This window comes from Muntiacus reevesi, chromosome 1, assembly GCF_963930625.1.
Source record: "Muntiacus reevesi chromosome 1, mMunRee1.1, whole genome shotgun sequence".
In the NCBI taxonomy this organism is placed as follows: Eukaryota; Metazoa; Chordata; class Mammalia; order Artiodactyla; family Cervidae; genus Muntiacus; species Muntiacus reevesi.
The window spans coordinates 6,221,721-6,230,158 of record NC_089249.1 but is presented as its reverse complement, the minus strand read 5'-3'; the positions used below and the strand labels follow the sequence as shown (position 1 = coordinate 6,230,158).

General features: G+C 43.8%; 1 pseudogene; it reads left to right on the top strand.

Annotated features, from left to right (window-relative positions):
* The first annotated feature begins 954 nt into the window (after positions 1-954).
* LOC136159069 (large ribosomal subunit protein eL22 pseudogene) lies at positions 955-1,384 on the top strand (annotated as a pseudogene).
* Positions 1,385-8,438: the final 7,054 nt, after the last annotated feature.

Below are 8,438 nucleotides of genomic sequence, written 5' to 3'. Positions count from 1 at the left end.
AGAAAATATTCAGAGCCTTAATTTAGCCTTTAAAGACGTTAAATCCCTTCTAGCCTAGGGGAATAAACAGCTCCCACCCTTAAAGCGGGATTTGGGCTTCTTCTAACTCCTAGATTCATCTGGGTGAAGTTGGGAGGAGTGGGGGATGGCTGTCTGGAGGCTGAGCTGCACCTGGGAATATTTTTTCACAGGGGTCACTGGATGGGGTAGAGAAAGGTTTCGCCTCTGTCTTTGCTTTTTAACCTCTCTTTTCTCACTTTCTCCATTCACCTGTCACAGTTCATTTATAAAGCCCTCACCCTCCAATATCTCCACACCCTTCCAGCTCCCCTCATTATGATCCGTTTGGGCTTAGGGAAAGTGTGGGAGACTTTACCCCTTTAATGGTGGAGGAAAGGAAAATGAACAGAGAGCTAAGGTCCTAACTGGGAATGAGAAAGTTTGAAGCTTCAATGTAGAGTGTAAGTAGGGTTATCCAACAATGTACATTAAAGCCGGGATAGTTTTAAAAGTGGAAAGGGCTTTAAAAATAATTAACAGGCATTAAGTGTTCTACATCAGGTGCAAACTGCCACTGTACTAAGAAAACTAGGGCTTAGTCACTCTGGATAGGAATAAATTGGCATGTAACCCTATAGCGGTGTGTTGATTCTGTGTGAGTGTGTCTGTGTGTAAGTGTGTGTGTGTGTGTTTGAAGGGAGGGCAAGTCTCCCCAGGTGGCGCAATGGTAAAGAATCTGCCTATGGATGCAGGAGATGCAAGAGACGTGGGTTCAATCCCTGGTCAGGGTGATCCCCTGGAGTAGAAATGACAACCTAGTCCAGTACTCTTGCCTGGAAAATCCCAAGGACACCCGACAGTCTGCCGTTCCCGGGGTCGCAGAGTCAGACGTGGCTGACTGACTAGAGCACAGATACAAAAACTATTCCAGCCCTTCCTGCCTGCGCTGCCGCCATGGCGCCTGTGAAAAAGCTTGTGGCCAAGGGGGGCAAAGAAAAGAAGCAAGTCCTAAAATTCACTCTGGACTGTGCCCACCCTGTAGAAGATGGAATCATGGGTGCTGCCAATTTTGAGCAGTTTCTTCAGGAGAGGATCAAGGTGAATGGAAAAGCTGGCAACCTGGGTGGCGGTGTTGGAACAATTGAAAGAAGCAAGAGCAAGATTACTGTAACTTCCGAGGTGCCCTTTTCCAAAAGGTATTTGAAATATCTTACCAAAAAATATTTGAAGAAGAATAATCTACAAGATTGGTTACGCGTAGTCGCTAACAGCAAAGAAAGTTACCAATTGCGTTACTTCCAGATTAATCAAGATGAAGAAGAGGAGGAAGATGAGGATTAAAACTCAAACGGGAATATTTGCATAAGTTCTCAAATAAAATTTATCAACCCCCCCCAAAAAAACCAAAAAAACTATTCCACTTGTCACAGAGGGTCTCTTTCTGATAACTACCTAGGACCACCACTTCCTTTTATGTAACAGTATGACTCCTTAGAGGAGGTGAGTGGTTTAGATGCTAAGTCGTGTCCGATTCTTTGCGAGCCCATGGACTATAGCCTGCCAGACTATCCCTCTGTCCATGGGATTTTCCAGGCAAGAATAGTGGAGTGGGTTGCCATTTCCTTCTCCAGAGGATCTTCCCGACCCAGGGAGGAGGAGGTGAAGTATTAACCTATTTAATTTTCATTTAAATCTATCCACCTAATGTTTATGTATTAAAAGGATAAAATAATAATATAAATCAATAAAAACAACATAAGACTAAGCAGACTTTCAAAGTACAGCATTCATTTCCTAGCTGTGTGATCTTGGGCAACTTCCTAGTTCTTTCTGTTTGGTTTGCTGATATATCTCCAGGGTCTGCTGCATGTAAGAAGCAGTCAAATATTTATTGAAGGCATAAATTAAGGGACCTTGTTTTCCTTCTCTGTTAAAAAGGTGACAACAATAGCTCCTACATCAAAGAGTAGTGGCAATTAAAGGAAGTAATGCAGGTAAAACTCTGAATTCAATGTGGGCATTCGGGAAACATTGATTGTAAGTATTTCTAATGGAGATAGTGTATGGAGACGATTAATGTGACGGTATGGTGCAAATACCTTGCAAATGTCAGTTTCCTCCTTGATCCCTACCTTTTCCCCATATTGTAATTATGGAATCTTAAAATACATACCTTTCAACCCCAAAGGGCCAGAGCAGTTTTGCCTTCTCTGTTGCCTGATTCCCTGTCTTCCTAGCTCATACCAGGAATTGAGGTGTCGAGAAATAAAGGTCTTTCTTGATGAGAGAATAGAAGAGCAGGAGGAAGGGGAGAATGCCTGAGAGGCTCAACCAGACCTTCGTGGTTGAAAACTGTTTACTGTAGAAGCAGAATGTCAGAGTTTGGGAGCTGGGCTATGTGATTGTTTCTTATATTATTTTGTTATTTTCCCTTAAGATTAGTGGGAGAAAACCCCATTTGGAAGATGAGTTCCACGCTGGTGAGTACCCAGCCTGCTGCTGTAGGTAGCACCCACAATGGTCTTCTTACAATACTCTGGTTGGCCCAAAGGTTTTATGTTTCATTTTCATAAGAGAGGTTATTTTCCTGCTCTGGATTCATCAAACACTCTCTGAGAGCATGAGGTCTGAGACAGAGTGGGGCTCAGGAGAGGCCAGATGAGTGGAGAGTATCTCATGTGTTGCAGGAGCTATTCTAGGGACCATGATGTGACCACCTCCTCATATTGCATCATCAGTTGTAGTGGTAAAAAGTCTCCTGAAATTGAATCTCACGCAACTGTATTGTGGGCAAAACATGATTCTTCTGAACATTTTCTGAACAATGGGGAACCAGATGAGAATGCCAACCAGCCAGGTGCTTCAGGCTGTGGTAGCAGAGAGGCCACTGTTCATCATTTTACTTTGTCATTCCCTGCAGCCCCCCCCCCCCCGCCCCCGCCGCCCCGAGCCCCCACATCCCCACTCCGGAGCATCCAGGGGATAGATTCTGGATGTACAGTTAACAACCAGTTGTCTGCTTTAGGAAGGCAATTTGGGGTAGTGGGCTATTTCCAAATCCCAGGATCATCATTTAGTATACCAACACTTCCCGTGTGACCTTGGGCAATTGCTTTAACCTTTCTGTATTTGATCAATTTATTTGTAAAACAGACATAATAGTAATAATAATGATCATGATAATTATAATAATACTTACCTCATAAGGCTGTTATGATGATAAAAATAATACATGCAAAGCACTTAGTCTCTAACAGATGCTAAATGTTTTGTAGGGCCTAGGTAAAATGACTACAGTTAATAATTAGTTTCCTCTCATTGACTTCTGCCTCACTCAGTCAATGAATGTTTAGGAGAGGTGACATGGTTGGAGCAACTGGCCTTGTGGAGCAGACCACTGAAAGCTCCTATGGATGCAAGCAAACAGTGCAGGGTCCACTTAGAGTAATTGAGCTTTGGCTGTGATCTGAGACTGCCAAGGGCAATGCTTTGCTTGGTCCTCCCAGGAGACTTGGTGTTATTCATCTCATTACCCTAATTTTCTTCCAGTAGTATAAATTAAGGCTGGGTACTTAGGAAACCTCCACTATCCCTACCAGATATTTCTCAGAGCTTGATAGAAGCCTCTTAAATTCAACCCAAAGTTTTCTACTAATATCAGGCAAATGCTCCTGGGGCTGAGTGTGAGGGTAGACTTAATGGGAGCTAGTAAAGCAATCTTTTCATGGAAGAGTCATACCACCATATACTCCAGAGTTTGGGGTTGGAAGAAGCTATAAGATCCTTCAGAAAAATAAGTTTGGCTATTAGTGGGGAAAGAGATTTTAAAGACAGCATGTTTTAACATCAGTTTTACTTTCAAAACTTATATATGAATATTTGATACATGTCATATAAACAATCTCTTTTTAATACCTGCCTGATCTCAGTCTACTTTATATCTCAGTCCTGAGATATTCTGAAAACTCACTGTTATCAGTTTGTGTGTGTGTATCTATCATTTAATGTTATGTGTGTACATGTTAAAGGTTAACTGTATCATGTTGAACTTGTATTTCTAAAAATCATTTTACATTTTCCCCCACAGCATATTAATACATAAGGTACCTTTCTCTTAAGGATATATATACCGACTCATGCAAATCAGAAAGTATTCTATTATTTGGCTAATCCATTGGCTATGTAATATATTCAAAAATTATTTTTGTATTAAAAACAATACTGCAATGAACATCTCTGTCCCATACATGGTTCCATGGCAGATACATAATTATGTTAGATATGGAGAGGGATTCCCTGGTGGTCCAATGGTTAAGACTCTGACCTCTCAGTACTGAAGGCCTGGGTTCAACCCCCAGTTGAGGAATTAAAATAGCACAAGCCATGTGGTACAGCTCCCCCCAAATAATAGAAGAATAAAAATAAATAAAAGTAGAATATATATATATATATATAAGACATGAAGAAGTGGAGGTTTGAAATATATATTTCTGTAATTTGATTTTCTGGATATTGAAAGTTGGATAAAAATGAGATATTCTAGTTCAGAATTGAGAGCTCAGAAATAAACCCATGTAAATATGTGGACAGCTAATTTATGACAAAGAAGCAATGAACATAAAATGGGGAAATGATAGTCTCTTCAATAAGCGGTATTGGGGAAAATGGACGACCACATACAAAAACATTGGGAAACAATGGAAACAGTGACAGACTATATTTTCTTGGGCTCCAAAATCACTGCAGATGGTGACTGCAGTCATGAAATTAAAAGACGCTTACTCCTTGGAAGAAAAGCTATGACCAACCTAGCCAGCATATTAAAAAGCAGAGACACTACTTTGCCTACAAAGCTCTGTCTAGTCAAAGCTTTGGTTTTTTCCAGTAGTCATGTATGGATGTGAGAGTTGGACTATAAAGAAAGCTGAATGCCGAAGAATTGTTTTTGAAATGTGGTTTTGGAGAATAGTCTTGAGAGTCCCTTGGACTGCAAGGAGATCAAACCAGTCAATCTTAAAGGAAATCAGCCCTGAATATTCATTGGAAGGCCTGATGCTGAAGCTGAAACTCCAGCACTTTGGCCACCTGATGCAAAGAACTGACTCACTAGAAAAGACCCTGATGCTGGGAAACATTGAAGGCAGGAGGAAAAGGGGATGACAGAAGATGAGATGGTTGGATGGCATCACTGACTCAATGGAATGAGTTTGAGCAAGCTCCAGGAGTTGGTGATGGACAGGGAGGCCTGGCGTGCTGCAGTCCATGGGGTCACAAAGAGTCGGACATGACTGAGCAACTGAAACGGAACTGACATGCAAAAAAAAAAAAAAGAAAAGAAAAAGAAAGTAGGCCAATATCTCACATTATACACAAAAATTAACTCAGAATGGATTAAAGACGTGAATGTAAGACCCAACACCGTAAAACTCTTAGAAGGAAGCATAGACTGCTCTTTGACATTGGTCTTAGCGGTAACTTAACTCATATGTCTCCTTAGGCAAGGGAAACGAAAAAGAAACAAATGTGACTAAATCAAACAAACAAACAAAAAAACACTTCTGCACAGCATAGGAAACCATCAACAACGCAAAATGACAGTCTACCTATGGGAGATGATATTTGCAAATGATACATCTGATAAGGGGTTAACACCCAAAAATACATCAAGAACTTATATAACTCAACAACAGCAAAATAAAGAAAGAAAGAAAGAAATAAGGATTAAGAAATGGGGGAGGAGGTGAATAGACATTTTTCTGAAGAAGACATACAGATGGCCAATAGGTATGTGAAAAGATGTTCAACATCACTAACTATTCAGTTCAGTTCAGTTGCTCAGTCATGTCCAACTCTTTGTGACCCCATGAATTGCAGCACTCCAGGCCTCCCTGTCCATCACCAACTCCTGGAGTTTACGCAAACTCATGTCCATCGAGTCGGGGATGCCATCCAGCCATCTCATCCTCTGTTGTCCCCTTCTCCTCCTGCCCCCAGTCCCTCCCAGCATCAGGGTCTTTTCCAGTGAGTCAACTCTTCGCATGAGGTGGCCAAAGTACTGAAGTTTCAGCTTCAGCATCAGTCCATCCAATGAACAACCAGGACTGATCTCCTTTAGGATGGACTGGTTGGATCTCCTTGCAGTTCAAGGGACTCTCAAGAGTCTTCTCCAACACCACAGTTCAAAAGCATCCATTTTTCGGCACTCAGCTTTCTTCACAGTCCAACTCTCACATCCATACATGACCTACAGATGGCCAATAGGTATGTGAAAAGATGTTCAACATCACTATTAGGGAAATGCAAATTAAAACCACAATGAGAAATTATCAAAAAAAAGTCTACAAATAACAAATATTGGTGAGGATGTAGAGAAAATAATGCAGGAGGCAGAGAATACAGAGCATTCAAAGGTGCAGACATTTCCCAACAGATTTCAATAAAAAGTAGTATTTTTCTTGTAGCTGGAATGAGTCACTCTTTATGGCCAGTGAATGCCCAAATGTACAGGCCTTGAGTGAATGGCGCGAGAGAAGGTTGAATCAAATCTTCTTCCCCAAAGAGACAAGGAATCTGGGGATTCCCAAGAAGAGGATACACCCAAGACTATTACCTAGTTTCTAGACTCCTTTTTGTCACTAACTTCATTTGTTACCTATTCAAATTTGGGAACTCAGACCTAAGGCTTTTGAATGGGCTAGTGTTAATCGCCCTGTAACATTTAACTATGTCATCATTGTTGAATGGTAGAGGCTGAAGGAACCCAAGAGATCATAATCCAACCTGGTTTTTGACTGGTGACGTGAGACCCAGAGAGCTTAGGTCACTCATTATGGCCACACAATTAGGGGCAGACACAGGTTTAAGAACGAAGCTTTCCTTACTCCCAAGCTTTTCTCACCCCACTGCATCACAGAGTGAAAGAAAGCAGGACTTTGAAGTTGTAAGGGAGGGTTATTGAAACTCCCAGTTTCCACACTGCTCAGAAACTCAACTGACACCTCTGTGCTATTCCAGTCTTCTCATTCAGTAGGGATTCATGTCATTTGGGGCTTCCCTGGTGGCTCAGAGGTTAAAGCGTCTGCCTACAATGTGGGAAACCTGGGTTCGATCCCTGGGTTGGGAAGATCACCTGGAGAAGAAAATGGCAACCCACTCCAGTATTCTTGCCCATGGGAGAATCCCATGGATGGAGGAGCCTGGTGGGCTACATACAGTCCACGGGGTCACAAAGAGTCGGACACGACTGAGCTACTTCAGCTCAGTTCAGTTCATGTCATTTTGATCCAATCTGTTTCATAATTATCTTTGACCCTGTGCTATTTCCTGCCCGGAGTGCTGAGCTTCTGCCCCCATCCCTGGCCCACCTCAACCCTGTACTACTCTTTGGAGAATATCTTTAAGAACTGCTAAAGTTTTACCCGGAATATGGGCAGCTGGAATTCTCACTTTCTGGAAGTTCATCGTCCTACTCTCCAGTCCCTAATTTATGGCTCTGGGACTCCATTTGGTTTTAATTCAGCAAACGCCAGCCATCTCCCGAGGGAAGGTGAGGAGGCGGACATCTGGGGACCTTTCCCAGCAGGCTCTGCGGCTTGCAGCTCCGCAGCCTGGGGACCGATGTCAGGCGCTGGTCCCTGGTCCTCGGTGTCTGGTCGAGGAAGGCAGTTTCCAGGGCGCTTAGGGGCCCGCGGGCCAGTTCCCTTTGGGGGTCGGGATTACTGGGAATACTAATTAATTCATTAGTGGGGTTGATGGATTATCAAGCTGTCTCCCGGCAGAAGGGCCTTGGGGGCGGGGGTTGGTAACAGATTGCTGCCCATAAATCTGCCTGTTGCCTCCCTCCTCTCCGTTTCAACGGCTCCTGGCCGCCAGGCCTGTGGGCAGGCCACCGAGTGCTGGTCGCGTTTCCCCCCGCCCAGCAGATGGTTCTAACAGGTTAGCTCAGAGCTTTACAAAAAGCAGCAGAGAAAGAAGGAAGGGCTGGGGATTGGCCCTCTGGCCCAGAAGCCGTGCTGGGGGAGGAGACTGAGTACAACTCCCCCGCTTCAGCCACCACCCGCCTGCCGCTCCCGACTGCATCCCCGCCCTCTCCCCTCCTCCCCGCCCCTCCCCTCCCCTCTCCCCGCCCCCACCCGCGCCTTCCTGCTCCCTCTGAGTTGAATAGCCAAGTGTCTAACCGTCCAGGAGCTGTGATGAGGGGCGCCCTGATGAAACAGATTCAACCCTTCCCTCTGAAAAAGGCAGCTCTTAAAGAAAGCTCAGTACCCTCCTCGACTCCCTACCAAGGCTGCACGCGCAGGCACACACAAGAACACACAATTAAACGTGTTTTGGGGCTAATCCTATTGTGTCCAGTTCCTCACATCTGTCAGCTAAAGCAAGGAGCCCCACAGAATGTTCCGTCCCCACCCTCATCTTTGTCTCAATATGTTCACCTT